This window comes from Bactrocera oleae, chromosome 6 (assembly GCF_042242935.1).
Source record: "Bactrocera oleae isolate idBacOlea1 chromosome 6, idBacOlea1, whole genome shotgun sequence".
Classification (NCBI taxonomy): domain Eukaryota; kingdom Metazoa; phylum Arthropoda; class Insecta; order Diptera; family Tephritidae; genus Bactrocera; species Bactrocera oleae.
In genome coordinates, this window is record NC_091540.1 from 60832050 (window position 1) to 60851723 (window position 19674).

Genomic DNA, 19674 nt, shown 5'->3' on the forward strand with positions numbered 1-19674 from the left:
TGAAATAAATTTAAAAAAATTATATATATGTTAGGGTGGAGCGAAACATTTTTTTGTTTTTGCTTAGCCTGGGGTAAATTTTGTAGATTATAAAAAAAGAAAATTTTTGGAAAAAAAACCACTCACTTTTAAAGTAAAGTTTCAAGTTAAAATTTTTATTCCATAAAAAATTTTTAATAAGTGTTCTAGAAGCTGTGGAGAGTTCTCTCACTGGCTAATTAAAAGTTATCAACTTAAAAATTTTTTTTGTGGTCCTTATTGGAGTTAAAAAAAAAAGTATTATACGACAACATGCTTTCCTTAAGCGTTAAAATTTGAGTCAAAAACCGTCAAATTCGATAGCTTTTATATAAATGTGAAGAGTTTAAACAAAAAAAATTTTTTTTCTCCAAAAATAATTTTAACTAGAAATTTTGTTTAAAATTGAGTCTAGATTAAAAATTTTTTTTTTCCAGAAATTTTCTTTTTTTATAATCTACAAATTTAACCCTCAGGCTAGGCAAAAAAAAATTTTTTTTCGCTCCACCCTAATATATATATATATTTATATTGTTTAAACCAAATTATAACATAAAGCACTCATATATGGGCCTAAAAAATTGTCTAATTATTACGATTTTTCTCAAATAACGGATCCTAGTTCGAAGCATTAACTCGTTTCTGTCATACAATAAGAAGGCATTACTCTTCTAGAGACGACTTGAGAGTACAAAATAAACTGGGATCCACCTATCACTAGTTTTGACGTTTATGCTAAATCACCTTAAAAATCTACAGGGTGCTCTGAGCAGTAAGATTTAACATCCTACTGGATGCCAGCTGCTATAGCTGTTTGTTGTATATTCAAAAATACAGTAGTGAGCCAAAAAAGTCCCGATTTAACAAAAATAATACTGAATAATTTCAGAAAATAATTTTAATTATTAATTTCTCAACATTCTTCAACAGAATTGAACCTATGACAAAGTAGAAGTCTGTGTGGAAGATTGCTTTTTGTATTTCATGGAGAATTAATTTAAATAATAATTAAATATTAACTATAAGCTAGCCTACTCCACATTGCTTGTGCACCTCGTCAATAATATTGCACAACTGGCAATTAAATTTTTGAATTGTTTGAAATAAATTTGCCAATTAAAAGCCAACAAACGTGATACTGCCACATTAATTTGCATTATTCCCACAATTATCGGAAGCGGTGATATATTTCCACACAGTGCCTGCAAAAATTGCAGCGCGTTTCCAATGAAATGCCAGATTAGTATAAACTGAAAAAGTTATGAGCAATATTAATGCAACTGCCACAGCGTCGCTATGGAAATTACGATCTGATCGCGTCGCAAATGTCAGCGCACGATTTACATGCCGTCCGAAATTAAACAGCGAATTATGCCAAATGTTGAGGCAGATCGAAGTTGCATGCCACGCAAGGCGGCAAGACGGCAAGACGGCCAGATGACAAGATGAACTGCAGCGCATCGACAATAAACTTATTGAATGGCGCAGCGCCTGGTGCCGGCCAGATTGCCATAATAAATCGCATACACATGCATATGTATGTACGTATGTATGTGTGTGCGCGCGCGCGCGTGTGTGCCGCCTGGCGCATAAAACCGTTCATTTCATGCGCTCATTCAGTCATTCCGGCAGATTATTCCGTCAAATAAGTGGAAAGTTATTTCACTTTTACTAGCGATTGCGCCGCTTAGCTGCCGGTCATCTATCTCGCGGCAGCAGTGGCATGCGCGCATCGCCACATATCTTGGCGCTCAAAGGTTGGCGACACACATGCTGCGCGCAAATGCGCCGGCGGTTACTTCTCGACGCGCTTGAGATGCTTCTGTCCAGCAGCGTGGTATGCGCCATAATTGTGCAATAATTTAAGTTGCGAGATCGCACACTTTACGATTATGTGGCCGCAACAACAATAGCAACAACGCGTATATGTTGCACATGCAACCAAATTACCTGCAGCTGACAGCAGACAGCCGGCAAACGGTTAAGTTATGGCGCATCACGATTGCGTTGCTGGCATATTCTATGGAGACATGCGAAAGTCACAGAGGCCGCGTATGAATGAGCTGAATGCTGCGCATGTGCACAGTTCGTCTAAACGCCTGCAGCTAAGTTTTAGTAGTCACAGTGTGGAGATGTGTGTGTTTGTGTGTGTTTTTACGTTAGGATGCGACACACAATGCCCACTGCATAAATTGCAATAACACGCTGATTAGAATCTGGCGTTGAATGAAATAATGCATGAGTTTGCATGGCGAATGCGCTGATTTTGCGAGCGACGGTAAACAGGTAGCCAACGCGTCAGTTTATCGATGAATATTTGTACGGACTTTGAAATTGTAAACTCGAAGAGAAAATGTATGAGCATATGTATTGATAACTCAATGTACAGGTGTATAAGACGTTTATAAAGAGAGGTCAAAGCATTTACTTATAACGACAAAAAAATGTATATATCACATATAAAGTTATGACTGCAGAATTAGAAGCTGAGTGGAGCTAGCTGGCTGTTATATGGTTGAAGCTTCCGTTATTTCTACTTTAAGCAAAATAAAGGACTCTACTAGCTTCTAAGACCGAATATCGGATGAATTTACCAAGAACATTTTTTTCGCACAAAGTACAGTAGAAAGTTAGAAGTGATACGATGAGAGATAATCGCTTATAAAACCATTTTTTTAGAGCCTTTTACTTTTGCCACGGATTATACAATATTTGTGCCAAAGACGCACCGACCGAAAATCAGTCATTCTTGCACTTTAAATCGAGCCTATTAGGAAACTAAGTAAGTTTTTCGGGAAAGTGGTTGAAACCTTTCTCTAGTAATTGCGGCTTGGTGTCTGCGAATCGTGTTGCTATAAAGTCGAACAATTTTTAGAAAGAAATTATCATAGATGTAACTTAGTAACTAAATTCTCTCGAGGATGCTAAACATCATTTTTTCTTCATGGCAGTGCTAAACTCCCAGTATAGTTCAATTTGTTTGTAAAGTCCTGGTATAATTTTGAATCGGTTCTGTTTATGACTATGAGGTAAATTTTCTTCAGCATATCTAATGAAAAATTTACTTAGTTGAATCTCTCCCCATTTAGTCACCAACACTTCCAAATCTACAGTAGTATATGAAAATTCGCTCTAAACTCAAAATAAAATTAGCTTGTTCTAATTTAGTAGAGCTATAATACATAAATATTTTAAAGAAGTTACGTCTCGAGACCATCTCAAAACTTTTGGATTTCATTAAGTAAACGTCTAAACTTAGCTGACTATTCGTTCCGGTTTGGCTGTGACAGTGTGGATTCCAAATTAAACGTCTCGGCCATTCCGGGCTTAGAAAAAAAGGAATAATGTGTTGCTCTCTCACCAATTCTATGTCGCGATTTTCAGTGAATTATAGGTATATAGAAAAAATCGATGACTAAAAAAATCGTCCCGGATTTTGCCGGCACAAATATGCTCACCTAAGTCTTAACTTTAATTTTCTGAAAAGGCAACTACAGCAGGCGGTTTTTTACTGGGAATTATAATGGGTTCGTAGCATAAATTCATGAGAACTTATTTCATATAACATATTCCTAGCAACCTAGCTAAGATAATAAAACTTTCAGATTAATGTTAATGATGTTTTTTTTTTAACGTTTTATAACCAACTGTGTGGTATGTTCTTACAGGAAAGCCAGATTGCACTAAATAACACTAAAAAAAACAGTGTCGACCGCGTTTCACAATATGTTTTATTTTCTTAAATAGACTTTTTACCGCATCAGCTTTTCTATAAGCTCACAAATTTTAGGTCGAAGTCGATGCGCTAACCAGAGGAGGCACCGCTGCCCCACTCACTTTGGAATATGAACGAGTAGGATCGCTATTGCTCGACAACACGTTCCTGTGTGAGTGCGAAATCCTTTCTCACTACATTCGGTTGGTTCAGCAACTCATTTGCGCTATTTACTGTACTTTTGCAGAGAGGACGGTCTGAGCTAGAGCTGAAAATATAAAGAAAAGTTATTAATAAGAAAACTATTGCTCAAATCGGTAAGTTGTTTTAGAAGTATATGCCATATTGGATAAAGAAAGTAATAAATAAAAGTGTATTTCAGAAAAATAGAATAACTCAAAAATATATTTGATTGTGAGCTTGGATGCAAAACGATTAAATCTGCTTTTAATTTGTATTCTTTTGGAAATTTTACCTTTTTCCGAAGGCTCTATCTCATTTGAACGACTTTACGCTGATTAAAGACCCACACAGCAAAGCAGCTCTCGCAGTTCAGAATTATTTCCCCTCTATACCTACAATGTCGCTCAGATATGACAAATAAATGCTTATTAATTCCCCCACGTCCTTACCTCCGCTTAACCTTTAATTTATGCGCATTCGCCTTGGGCCTCAATATGCAAACCGCAAGCGCCCTCCATGCAGCCGATTTCATATTAACGAGATTAATTGAAAACTCATTTGGGCACACACTTCATTTGCCATGCGAACATATAATAAGTGCTGGAATTCCTGAATAATATTGACATAAATACGCTGGAGCGCTGACAAGAGAGTAGTAGGAAAAGAAGAAGTAGGGGAAAACATGAGAGTGAAGAAAAATATAGCGGATTATTGCTGCACGCCTACCCGTTACTCGTACGTACGCGTATGTATGTACATATGTGTGTGTGTGTATTTCGCTTGCGGCTTGTTGCAGTAATTTTCACTGCAAACATGTTCCAAATATGACGAATTGTCTTGCCAATATTGGCAATCAAGTTGGCCGCCGCACAGCCAAACACAGCAATTGCCACCTGCTTGTGGTGCGGCAAGGTCTTGCGCATAGCTAGGCAGGCCAACTTTACACAAGCGCGCATGTACGTGGATGCCACATGCGGCATGTGTAGTGAAAAAGTGAGTTGTTGCAACAAATAAGCATCGAACAAAAAAAAAAAAACAATTTCATTGAAAAACAGTGACAATAACAACGACATTATATGTAGGTATGTATGTTTGCATAAATATGTGACAGCCACCGTGGGCTCTTATGCGCATGCGCACGCACAGCTTATACTGACAGCTTTGGCTTTGCGTAAAATGTTGGCAACGTCTGATTTGCACCTTTTGCGCATTCGTGTCAATTACCTATTTTTATATGCATATTTATATATATATTTACATGCATATTTATATATGTGTACATACTTATATACATAAATTGCAATTACTTTGTTTATTATTATTTCTCTGCACTATTATTATGCACATAATTAATTTTAACATTTTATTTTCTACCATAATTTTCGCCATTCAACGTGCGTATTGCATTTAATACATTATATAATCATATTATATGTTTACTCTTCGCCTTTGTCTACTATTTGTACTGCGCATGCGCGCGCATAGTAATTAAAAATGCGAAAATTCGCATGCCAACTCATTGTTTAGGCAAAGTGTGTTGTGTTGTAGGCGTTTACCTAGTGTAACCACACCTGAGCCATTGTTTGACTGACTGCCTAGCGTTACTTCTTGTTACATAATGAAGTCTGTATATTCATACATATGTATATATTCATAGTAAGTACTTCAAGTGCATTGTGCAATTGCCTATTGGTCGATGTGCAAATAGTGCTTATAATTGACAATTGGTTGCTGTATTTGCATTGACAGCTGCTGCTTACTTGACAGCAACCTGTTGCTAACAATAAGTGTTTTCTGTTTGTAAATTCCGCTTTAAATAAAATCGTAAAAAAGTTTTAAAGCATTTCAAGCGTTTATATGCACTTACAAATGGCTTTAGAAATCTAAACTATTATATGCTTATATGCAAAAGAAAATTTACTCATAAACCCAAACAGAACCGATTGAAAATTATAACAGAATTCTGCAAAAAATGTGAGCTATACTGAAAGTTAGTTTAGCAACTGCCATGAAGAAAAAACGTTGTTTCCACGCGGGAGTTTTGTTACATCAACGATAGTTTTTATCCTAGAAAGTGCTCGACTTTATAGAAACGTGATTTGCAGATACTAAGCCACAACTAGTAGAACCAAAATTTATTTTTCCCAAAATACTTTCTTGGTTCACTAATGTGCTCGAATGCGCCAACGCCTGATTTTCGGTTGATGAACCTTCAGCACAAAAAGCTGGTTAAAAAAACCACGTGGCAAAAGTAAAACACTCTAAAAAACATATGCTTCTATAAGCGATTGTTTCTCAGCAGCTCACTTCGAACTGCCCACTGCACTTTGCGCGAAAGAATGTTTCTTGGAAAATTCATCTGACATTCGGTCTCGGCGGTTAGAAACTAGTAGAGTCCTCTATTTTTATTTTTCATAAATAAAAAATAGGCTAAAAATCAACGGAAAAGCTTAGCATGCAAGTAGAAAAGATGGAAGCTTCAAGCCATCTAGGTCCACAGGATTATATACGCTGGGTAATTGACGAAATCTTTGGTGTTCCAAAAATAAACCACTCACGAGAAAAAATTGTCTTAAAGCAAACAATCTGTCTGGAGCGTGAAATCATGGATGTATTTGATATCATATTAACTTAAAAGGTACATAGTATATGAGAATAAATATTTCTAAATTATGGTTTAAATCAGTAACTAGATCAACAAATCAAACGAAATAAATATATTTTTGCTAAAAGCAGTAAATTTCTCGTAATAACTGAAACCAATTAACCTGATGCTAGCTTTCAAAAAAAAAATATCCTACTGCGCTTAATTGCATATAAAGCTACTATTCAGTTGTGTTGTCGATTAATTGCGTTGTAAGTTTTTCAATTTAAGAAGAATAATTAAGCAAGGATTACTGTAGGTTAGACATTTTTTGCATATGACTCTGTATCAACCTTGAACGCGAAATGTTCAAAAAACCATTGTTTCAAAGCAAACGCAAGTCCGAGTCCTCTTGATTGTGCACTTCAAGCACTTTAAGTTCTGCAATTAAAACGCTAATGAAGCCATTTCACATTTATTGAGTGATAAAAGCAAGCGATTTATACCATTGTTTGTTTGCCACGCCAACTTTAAGCGTAAAGGAAATGGCTAAGTACGCAAAGCGAATCAACCGAACGCATTAACAGCTGTATTAAGGCAAAAAAGGTTTATTTTTTTTTTATATTTTTACATAGAAACTCACACTAGTTAATAGCGCCACTAGCTGACTACCAGCTTCCATCATACGCAACTTCATTTGCAACACTGCCAACATCCTATTCAAAACCGCCACTGATTTTACTATCTCTCACATAAAATCGGTATTAGCATTTATGTCAGTTACTTAGTATTTATTATTTACAGTTATAAAAATTGCTATTTGCACATTTGCTTCGTTGACTTGCGGAAATGGCGGTCATAACCTGTTGCAATGACAGCTAAGCAGCTATTAGAATTTAACAAATGGCTTCCTTCATAACTTTATCGTCAGTCAAGTATTTATTTGTTTGTTTAAAACAAAGCTAAGTTAATATAATAATTATTGCAATCAAATGATTACAAGTAAATGAAGTTGACTGGCTGGTTTTTATATTATATAATATAAGTACATATGTATGTGCATCTTGTAAAAAAAAGTAAATTTTGCATTAATTTATTAGAGTCATTAATTTTTTGTAATCATCGAAAGGAAATATCAATGTTTTAATGCTCATATACATGCATACCATACATATTTACATATGTAATTCTCTTATTTATGTTTTTATATGAAGACATTAACGTTTTGAGCTCATAAAATGCGATTAACTCTGTGCTGGCTTATACAATATGAAAGAGATAAAAATATTTATAAAAAGAGCTAATGAATATAGCATGAATACAAGCATTTATTACAATACTAAAACAAGTAAATTAACATAAATTTAATTTAATTTTTTTTTGTAATTTTTTTAAATCAATACTTTATGAGTTGTGAATATAAATTTTTTTAGCATTTATTAATTTATACCATCGTAAACATTTATGGAATTTATAGAAAAGTTTATCTTAATTACCATATAATTGTGCATATAGACTTCTAACGAGTATTATCACTCCATTTTAAACAGTTTATATTATTTCTAAACCTGCGGGTTGTTTGAAATTAGTCTGCAAAAAAAGAAAGGAATATGAACTATTTACAAAATATATTCTAATAAAAAAAAAATTATTTTATAAATTTTATTTCAGAAATATGTATGTATATATAAAATATGTATATATATATATATTATATTAATGATATTGAATACCTGCGGCAAAATAGTAATTAATGTATATTAGGGTAGATCAAAAAACGAAAATTTTGTTTGGCTTGTTACTCTGAAAAATAGTTACTTAGACATCTCTAAAAAAGTCTCTCCAATTATGCGCTTTTAATTATAACGAGAAATCACGCTCTGTCGAAAATATCTATGAATTCGTCGAGTTCGGCCGTCATGTCGCACGTTTGGAACTCTTTTTTGATTTGGAAATTTTTGTTTACTTTAAATATCTTAAATCAGGTGGCAACGTCAATTAGTCATTAACATTAACAGTAACACAACTTAATCAATCTGCCATTTATTATGCTTATAATTTATTTATTATTAATTTTTATTAATTATTATGAGTATATAATTTGAAATTGAATAATGGTAGCAACTCAGTAAAATTTAGGCAAGTGATGTTTTTGTCTACACTTTATTTTGGAAACTCAATCGGCTCTAAAAATGTAGTAGGTCTAAGAATAATTCTAGAGCAACTAAACTGATAGTTCTCGAGCAAAGTAAATGAAAAATATAATATAATAAATATTAAAGAATATGGTAGTAAGTAATAACAAAGAAAAGTGTTTAGTATGAGGTTGCCACCTTTTGTAAAACTTATCTAAGTATTCAAAAAAATTGAGTTATGCATAACATTGCCAAAAAAATTTCCGGTAGTGTTTTTAATTTAACCATATTTCCGAATAGAGTTGCCACCTATTGGAAAAAAAATTAAATGAAAATTATTGTCACTAATAGGCACATCAAGCAAACCCACCAAAGGTGTGGTGGAACTTAATGAGAATGAGTACTATGGAAAAGTGCATAATATAAGGTTGACAGCTAATAAAAAATGGATCCAGGTATTAAAAAAATTTAGTTTAAAATAACATGCTTAAGTAAAATTTGTGCTAGTGTTAGTAATTGAAGCATGTTTTAGAACGGAGTTGCCACCTGTCGAAAAATAGAAAATTATCAAAATTATTTTAACCAATTGGTACATCAGAAAAGCAAATGTGATCTGGAACTTATTTTTTTTCGTCAAGCTAACTGTTTTTGATCTTAAAAAAATCCGAATCTATTCTGAAAAGCGATTCGACTGCTTGAGAAATGGAACCTAATACAGTCGTGTGATTAACTAGCCCATTCAAAAATTTTATTCAATATGAATGCCGGAAAGACAAAAAAGAGCATGAATAAAAAGTAGATAAAACAAAAATATTTACTACTGTAATTGAAGATAATAGCATACCGTACATACCGTTACTTTTGTCGTTTAGTAAAAAACAAATTTTGCTTAGCAATTTATTTGCCAATAAGTCATTAAAATGCAATTTCAATAAAAAAAAAAAAAAAAATAAGTGAAGTGAAGCAAATAAAATTAATTTTAACGAGGTACTCCTGCTGCTTAAAATATTTGAAGCTAGGCAGATGCAAGTATGCGCACACGTGTGTGTATGTGTGTGAGTGCCGATGTGACATGTAAATTGGTAAATATTTACTTCTATAGCTTGTAATTAATTTGCAATTAGCGTGCTGTGCAGGCTGCCAATTGCATCATCTGTACTTAATGGCCACCAGCGCGCCATATGCTGCTTGGGATAGTGCGAACGGCGGCGCGTTGGCAGCGACTTGGCATATAGACAAATCAAGCATTGAAATTCCAACAACGGCGAAGAACTTTGGCCATTTATGACAGGTTTAATGGCCGAAGCTGCATAAACCACTTTAGACGAACAGTCAGCCGACAGTGGCCAACGATAGACGGTGGACAGCCAATAGCCGACAGCTGCCGTGCTCTATTCACAAACGAACAATTAATTTTGGCTAGAGACGAGCGCACGCATACACATATATGCATATTTTTATGTTGGCGAAATATGCACATATGATTGTATGCGTACGGTCGGCAATTTCGAGGAATTCGCAATGTGTTTGTTTGTGACATGCAATGCAAGTGCGATTTTGTCGTTGGTTTGTGGTAAACTTAGCTATTAATTGAAATGCCATTCCGCCTAATGCCGTTGTACATTTCCTCATTAGGCGCATTAACATTCCGCCCGTACGCCAGCGCGTTTGTGAGCCGCGTGTAGACGTGGCAATATTTGAAAGGCGCACGCGTGCACACACGGCCTGTGGCAGCGAGCACTTGGAGGCAAAAGCAGTGTTGATAGCATTGGCTAAGCAGCAGCTGAAATGGTTATTCGACAGGCTGATTGACGTGTTGACTAGTTTGGTAGGCAAACGATCGAACGCGCCGACCAACAAACCGTTCGCTTGGCCATCTTACGCATTGGCGCTGCGCTGCGTTGCACGCGCTTCGCAATTACATGCGGGCAAGTTGGTGCTAGGCAAATGCGTCACCTCCACACCGCTCCAGCGCGCATTTGGCGAAGCACCTCTTAGTGTTTGCGAAGCAGTTTTCGTTGTCTTGGCATGCGGCAGGCGTCACGCGCACCTCACTTGCGCCCAACTAGTTTCCTATTAATTTTCAAACATCATGCAAATATGCTGTCGGTCATGAGTAGCAGCGCAGCGCTAAACTGCCACGCACATCGCAATGCACATGAATACAGTAGAAATATATATAATATTATGTGTGTAGCATTCAAAGCATACAACAGCAGTCTTAAGGTTGCAAGATATGCGCACCAAAGCGCTTGGTCAATTCTGCTAGTTACGCTGTTGCAGCTGCTTGTAGCGCCACTTGCGCTTGCCTGCAATTTGGCCGTTGACGGTAATGTGTTGTCAATGGCACATCCAGCGCCACCGAAACCAGCACAACTATAAATATCCACACAAACATATACATGCACATCACACGTAAACCTAAATTTGCAATTCACTTGGCTGCTGGCGGCTTGGTCTTAGCCTCCAGCATAATTAATGCACTCAATCAGCAGTTTTGACTGAAATTTATTTATGCAAACCTGCATAACTGTAGTAGCTTAACATTGTATCGGCCGGCTGCATGCAGCTTGTCACATGTGGCATGCAGCAACGCCGCTTTTCTGGTTATGTTTTGTTTTTATGCCACTAATTTTATGGCCTTCCTTTGGTTTCATTATCTTCGAAACACACTTTGCCCAGCTTGCAAATCTGGAAAATCTGGTCGTATCCTGTTCGTTGTCAATATTCGCTCGTTGCTGCCCCAACGGGTTGCCATTTGTTTGTCTTGACTTTGGCTTACTTCATTTACACAGTATTAATTTAGTAGGTATAAGGTAGTCAGTTCATCGTCGCTTGCTGCCTAATTTTTGTACGCTAAATATGGTATATTGTGCGTCAAGACAGTGGTGGGCATGAAATTGGGTATGATAAATGTAATTATTTCGCTTTTGAAAATTTAATATATGATACATTAGAAAAATATAATTTGAAAGTTTTGTTCTTCAATGATAATTGAAAAATATGTTTTTATTACATTCATTATTCAAAATAGCAAATATTGAAAATAATTGATTATTGGAAAAGAAATATTTCAAATACAATTTACATTGGAATATTCTTGTGAAAAAATTAAGAATGTCCAAAGTTCCAAGAGAGAGTATCAATTCGATATTAATTTTGCGTCAAAAGTCAAATATGCTTTATATAGAGTAAATATATAGAACAACTAATTTCCAAATTGGGTCAGCTGGTATGTAAATTGAATAAATTAAGGTGTAAATAAAGTTGAATAAGCAATAAATTGAGTCAATTAACGTGTTAAAGGAGTTAATTATGCTTTTATTTTTATCTATTTTAAATTATGCTGTAAACTGATGCAAATATGAGACAATAAATTGAGTCAATTAATTATAATTTTTCCAAATATGATGTGCATTAAGTCAATTAAAGTGTAAATTGAGTAAATTAAGTTGTGAATAAAGCAAATTAAGCAGTAAATGGAGTCAATTAACATGAGACAGGAGTAAATGAAATAGTTGTTTGGATAAACTAAAATGTGAAGTGACGAATTTAATATGTAAATTAATTGATGAGTCAATTAACGAATGAAAAAAATAAACTAAGCTGTAAACTGATGCAAATAATTTATAAATTGAGTCAATTAGGACATGACATATTAAATTGAGTCAATTAATTGAACTGAGTCAAATTTGATGCGCATTAAGTTAATTAAAGAGTAAATTGAATAAAGTTGAATCCATTTAAGCAGTAATTATGTCCATTAAGATGTAAGAGATTGAGTAAATTAAGATGTAAAGTGACAAAGTTAACTTGCATCTTAAGTCAATCAGGTGTGATTTAGTCAATTAAATTTTAAATTGAGTAAATGAACAGGGCAAAAGAGTAATATAAGCTGTAGATTGAGCAAATTAAGCTGTAATGCGATGAAATTACTTTGCAAATTGAGTTAAATATGATATATTTTCAGTCAATTTATTATTACATTGAGTGAGTTAATTAAAATTCAGTTAATTGTGCCGTGGATTGCATCAATTAAGCAGTAAAGTGTGTAAATTACGATTTAAATTGAGTAAATTTAGCTCACCCAATCAGAATTTCATAATGAACATTTAATTGAAGACATTTTAAAATTATTAATTGACTTAAATTAAAAGATAACTTCAAACTGCTTCGAAGCTATGAAGCATTTTTAAGCTTAAACGAGCGAAAGCCAATAATTTCAAAGCGAAGGCATTTTCCCTGACCATCGCTGTTTTTGCCAATCGCAGTTTAACTATTATATTCTTTCTATTTTATTTCCCCACTTTTTTACATAAATTTTATCAACACAAAAAGTTGACAATGTTCGTAATTTGTACGCGCTGAATGTCGAGTTAATTTGCGGCAGATAAATTCGCAATTTTAACAGCCTATCGCTACCACAACCTTGTCTAGACTCGATCGCAACTGAACGCAACCATCTAAACGCCAGCAGCTGCTTTCGGTTGGTGTCAGGACACTTTGTTTGCGCACGCATGCGCAAATGCGGTTTGTGTTTTTCATTACTTGTTGTCGTGATTTTGCCAAAGTGTGACCTGTTTGGCGCTAAAGCGCTGCGTGAATCCATTAATTTCCTCCTCTTGGCCGACAACCGCCTCATTTGCATGTTGTTTTTTAGTATTCTTGTTGTTATTTGTTCGATTCGTAACTGTTCAGCATTTAACAACAATTGAATCGCAAATCGTGTAAATAAATTGCAACGGAATGCGTGAAATTAAAAACAAACACATACGTTTAGATGAAAATGTGGAAAACTTGTTGAAATGAGTGAAACAGCAACAGCTGGGACAACACATTGCCGGAATTAATGAGACAATTAAGTGCCCGAAATGTCGCATAAATTAGCATTGATTTGGGTATAAAAATATAGATGATTATTTATTATGGATTTCCGCGTTGCACTGTAATTTGAGTCTGGTTTACGGTTATAATTAGAGATGTTTGGATTCACAAATTGAGTTAACAAATCGTAAATTGCAATATCCACGAAGAGCTACGTGCTACATTAAAGTTTGGCAGTAGCATTCGGATAACATTGAATACTAATGCAGTGAAATTTACATCTTTCATCAATTAGAGGTATAACGATGTTCAGTCATGCTTATAACTAACTGCGCAATTAAGAGAATATTAGTAAATTAATCTTTATCTCAATTGACAATAATTATTCAATTAACTAATTATCTAATTAGTATTTAATAGGCGGTAAATTTTTGTATAAGCCCTTATGCAATCTTTTGCAGTTTTCAATGCGTGGTGAAGGTGGTAAATATTAGTGATCCAAGGAAATCTAATCGAAAAAAATGATGATAAAACCAAATGTGTAGTTAGAGTGGTGCAAAATGCTGCTTTTTGAGTCTATTTACATCTTAATTGCTTCAGTTAATGGATCTGTTTGAATATGGTATAAGATCGCACTAGCTTTGTTGTCTTTCATGCTCTTGTTTGACCATCTCCTAAAGGTTAACAAAAATTAATTAGCAGATGATTTCTATTCAGAAATTTACTGATTTGAAATTGTTTGCCCAGAGGTGATCCACCTAGAAGAACTTATAAGAACTTTTTATGGATTTTTGTAAGTTCCTACCTCAATTTCTTTCATACAACTTTCATAATTTGCGTCCGGATTGTTATCCTTACAGCATTAGTATCTATTGTACAATGTTAGAACTCTTACGATTGAAGCAAGATGAACATAGATGAGAGCAAATAGTTCAGCAGATCTCCTGCTTTCTACTCTCTACCACCTGCTAAGCGCAGCTAAGTCCAGTGCTAGAACGCAAGGTGACAACGGAGATGCAACGCAATCCCACTCCGATGTTTGTGGAGTAAGGGTGCCGCTCTTGCTAGCTCAGCCGTTCTGCAGCAATTTTGCTAAAACCAGGGACCCAAATGAGCCTGATGAAGAAGTAGCTTGATACTATTTCTAGTGCAGACAGAGACTCCTTGACTAACTTTGAGCGCACAGTTACCGAACACATGCAGTTGTAGGTGTAGAGAAGCTGCTCATACTTAGCTTCCCTGATGCTATGAGTAAAATGGCAATAAATGCTATTACTGGTATACAGCTAAAAATGATCTCTTCCAAGTTGCATGTGGTCGACCCTTCCTTAGACGAACCACCTTCGGTGAGGTTTCCGAAATTAGGGTCGCTGAGTTCATACGCCAATAAATTGAGTGAAAAATTGCGCAATTTTTAACACACAATTAAGTGAGAACATTTCTTAATTTATATGCATCCTCACTAGGTTATAATAATTAGTTATACATATATATATATATTTATATATACATACATATCATCATCATTTCGACTCTTACTCTCTCTTAACTCAGTACTCCAGTATAATGAGCATTCATTACCACACCCTCACCCACCCAAATTACAGTATTTACTCAGTAAACTCCATTGCAAGGCGTTTGTTTTCCCGCCAAATTCGCGTCATTCATTAAAAAGCGCATAAAATAAATCAGCTGATTGCCAGCTGTGCTCATTCTTTTACGCTCCAATTTGCTCCCTCCTCACTTAACTCACACCAACGCAACGGGAAATTTTTGTTTTTCCTGCTCATTTATTTGCCGGTAAAAATAAAAGAAAAAGCAATTATTAAAAAGCGAAGGCATTCGAGAAGCTGGAGCGACAAGGCAGTCACACGGAATGAAGAACGCAAGGCGTGGCGGTGGAAGGGTGGAGCGCGCTCATTTATTTAACTTTGCCTTTCACTTTTCACATTTCCCTGTTTTACTACAAGCATGTACTATTGCTGCTGCTGCTGTTGTAATTGTTGTTGTCTCATTTTCATTTTTCTTAATTTCTCCAGCATCTCATTTTCGCGTTTCCTTTTGCACGCGCGCTCGGTGGACGCAGTCGGCTGGCTGGCTGACTGCTGGTTGTTTCGCGTGTTTTAATTTCGCTTTTCATCAGCCATTCGAGGCGACTTTGAATTTCAGCAATGCCGCGGTGTGGGTGCAGACCGCGCCGATGTTGCAGCAAGGCAAATGAGGACGCGTTGTGTATTTGTGTGTGTGTGTGTGTGCGCGCGGGTGTTTACCGCGCATGAAAAACTTTTCCATTTACTTTTGGCGCGTCGCAGAAACTAAGGAGCGCTTGGTAGTCTCCTAGCTGTTAGTGGGCTTGTGCGGCCTGAAGAGCGGTTGCGGGGCGCGTTGTTGGAAATGAACAGCTTTGCTAATTTGCAATTGCCATCGTTCGCCGGCTTATGCAAGTCGTCTGCGACCTGTCTGTGTCTTTGGCTGCTTGCAAGAGAGCGATGGAGGAGTTTTCATACATCTCGCTAGGCGACGTCTAATGACGAGAGCGCTACAACAACAACAACAGCAACAAGGACAATTATAGTCAACGCGGCATGGCTGGTAATAATGACGTTCATTATGCGGCAGACGTTGGCATGGAATTAAAAGTAAATACTTTGGCGCGCTAACGTGACACACTAACACACTTGCATATATATACATATTTATATATAGGTATGTGTATATATATATTCACCAACATATTGGGAGCACTACTCTTGCACTTTTGCAGAGTGTCAGCACGAACTTTGTCGTCCTGGTTGCCTGCAGTGTGTCTAACTACGTTGCTGACTGCGACTGTGTGTGTGTGTGCGCGTAAAGTTAGGCGGCCTTTGCCGCTTACCCGTTAAGTTGCTGTGATGCTGTCACTTCATGCCATCAACCAGTCATCATCGCTGATGCACCACATCGGCATTGTGCCACAGTTCACTTTGGTTATTAACCTACTTTTTTGTCAAGCAACGCGCCGCGCCGCCTTCGATGGCGTAGGACTCGTGCTTCTCCTTGTTAGACACACTTACATATATACGTATAAATCTTGCTAGGATTTGTCGGTGTGTGTTTGGCGCTTTGAATTTTATGCATAATTCTTTTTGTCCTTGTTTTAATTTTAATTTTTGTTTGGCCTTCGTCGGTGGTTGCTTCCGCCTCTGCTCGTCATCGTCGTCTATTTTGCTTTTACTAATAGAGTAGTGTATATGTATGTCAATGTGTGTGTATTTTGGAGGCGTGTTCAGTAGCATTAACGGCGTCACTTTTATCTACGTCACAGCTGGTGCTTGGTGGGTGTTTGCTTTTGTTTCTAGGTCAAGAACTTTTGCTTTTACTTTTCGCACTGACGGACTCACATTGGGAGATATTTTCTGAGTATTTAATTCATTTTTTACTTGACATTCATTTCGATGGGAATAATGTGGAATGAAATTGTAGGCAATGAAAACCGTATTCGGAGATTAATGAACAGAAATGAGTGTTTTTTGTTCTAAAATTTTTTTAATATTAATCGGAAATATTAGAATTGTTTCATTCACTAATATTCTATATTAAAGGTTTTTATTGATTTGGAAAGAAAAAAAATTTTTTTAATTCCCTTTATTACGTAGCCGATCTCCAGAAGGACCTCCGAAATAAGGTCTGGCGGAGAGATAAAATTTTCTGTTTAAAACACTGTGCAATCCAAAAAGCAAAAAAAAAAGTATCATTTCTATAGATAAATGCTGTAATGAGGCTTAAAAAATCGAAATTATTATTGAAAAATCTTATTTCTTCAATTGATTCAAGTGAAAACTTCAAGGCAATCGGGCTAGCTGTTTCGGAGAGATTTTGTTCACCGACTCTGAAAACAACGTTTCAAGAATAACACGTTTAAGTTTTGGGAGCGGATCACACTCAATTAAAAGATTCTTAAAAATACGCAAATATCTCCGAAACTCTTTATCAAAACTGCCTCAAATTTTCGGAGAATTTTCTCGATATATATTCGATATATAAGTCGGTTTTTCGAGATTCACAAGTGTATATAACCCCTTAATGTGAGGCAAGTTTGGCATGAATTATAAAATGGAACTGGGTGACCGATATTCCGACCAAAAACTTGTCATACCTTTTATTATTCCTAAAACTAGATCGCTTTAACGCTAGAGCTTTCTGAGCTGTTAGAAAATACATAGTTTCGAATAAAAGTTTACTGTCTTTAACATTCCTTGACAATGAATAATTCAGGTACAATTGAGAGCATGTTAAATGGCGAATAGAACAAGCCAAACGACTGATGCAATCAAATATAGATAGAATAAAGAACGATTATACTACTTTATTGAATATCTTAACCTATTGATTTATATTTATTAAATTACATAAGAGATTTTTTTTTGTAGAAATTTTATTTTTTATTTGTATATATGTATATTGACAAGAAAGCGGAATTAGCAGGAAAGTAGCAATTCGAAGGCGGCTATTAAGGTGGGATTATTTAAAGATTTCTATTTTGGCGGAGTCTTTTGCTGCTTAAAAATAAAACAAAATTTTAATAAGGAACTCGGCCAAGCTTTGCTAATTTTCTAAATTATTTTTAGCTGAAAATTTGTTGTGAGTATTTTCGATTAAAAACTAGACAGCCTTTTCAATATAAAGTTGAAGTAAAGATAAAAAAAATATTTTGATTTAAAAAATTGCAGTAGTTTTTGAACATAAAAAGGTTAATTGACCTCAAATTTCTTGAAAGAATAAAACTTTTTGTAAAAGATAAAAATTAGAACCCAAAAACTTGGTTATTTTAATTCTGCCAGTACATTTTGGGGTTATGTGAAAAAGTTGTAGTTAACCACATCGTTCCTGTTCCCGCGCTCAAATCGCACGTAAATTATTTTGCATATCGTTGTGTTATTTTATCTCCAATGAGTTTTCCTACTATGATTTCTTTCATTTCTTTTATTATTTTCGAAGACTTAAGCACTTGCCTAATTATATTTAAGTATAAAATAGTTGGTTAAAGATTTTTGACAGCTATTTCATCGGAAAAGGCTTAAAATAATATGAAATCTCACTTTACGAGCATATCGCGTTCTTTTTTATTCTAGAGGTGTGCGTCTTTGCTAAAAAAATATAATTTTATTGGATTTGCCTCCTAATTGTAGGCAACATTTTTTTCCAATTATTTCACTTAAATTTCACTTAAATGGCGCTTTTTTGTAGTCTTTATATGGTTCTTATTTGACAGATGATGGCAGATGACTTTTAAAGTGAAGTCTCGCAGGGAGGGCAACTCAATATTTCCGTGCAATGACAGACAGTCGTTAGAAAGTATTTCGTTTAATAAGCACTATATATTTAATATATTTTTGGATTAAGAAAATTTTATGATAACATACACAATATTGCCTACAATTAGCTTTATTATATTATAAAACGTTGAGTACATTTAGGAGCGAGGTCATATGGATTTAAAAATAAAATTATTCTGACATTTTGCTGGTTCACTGTATTGTCTTATAAGTGGCCCATATTATTATTAATTTTTAAGATTTTTCCAAACCGCGGATAACTGTTAGAGCAATAATTAAGTTGGAAGCTAGCTAATGCAAAATCGTCAAAGACTCATCCAAATGCAGACAGAATTATATTTAAATATATGCACGCGCATATGCACAAATCTTCCAAAAAATCATTATAAATAGGTGGGCGTCATTTTTCATCAATTCTCTATGCAAAAAATAAATTACTTATGTGTATATAAATGTCTGATTTTGTGTTCTAACTTGCAACAATGAGAGCTGCAGCACATACGCACAAAATAAATTATGCTAATGTCAAAATAATGCTTATTCGATCAACTGAGTGAGCACCGCCCAGTTACACAGGCTGACGGTGCTGTACCTACCTGCCTGGCAGCAAGCTTAACACACTTTGCCAACCAGCGCTATACAATGGGCAGTGTGTGTGCTGTGGCAGAGTGGCAGAGGGGTGGTGCGTCCCTATAGATTGGTTGCTTGCCATTTTTTTTTTGTTTTGCCACTATCGCGCTTTTCTTTCACACAGTTCGATTTTGTTTCTGACATTTTTGTCATTTGTACAAAAAGTGATGTACGAGCTTTTGCCGCGCTTCGCTCCACACAAAAATAGCTCCGTGATTGGGAAGCGAACGGCGGCGGAGTGCGGCACAGCAATCATGTCTTCATCCTTCA

The 19674-nt window shown here is 35.4% G+C and overlaps 1 long non-coding RNA gene across 1 annotated transcript in view; it reads right to left on the reverse strand.

Annotated features, from left to right (window-relative positions):
- Positions 1 to 3778: 3778 nt before the first annotated feature.
- The window catches only part of LOC118683391 (uncharacterized), a 34371-nt gene continuing 18475 nt past the window's right edge, over positions 3779 to 19674 (reverse strand). Inside the window, exons 2-3 of the long non-coding RNA XR_004979224.2 lie at positions 7997 to 8090; positions 3779 to 4001 (exon numbers count right to left, since the gene is read on the reverse strand). This is a non-coding gene — a long non-coding RNA (uncharacterized lncRNA). The remainder of the gene's footprint in view (positions 4002 to 7996; positions 8091 to 19674) is intronic.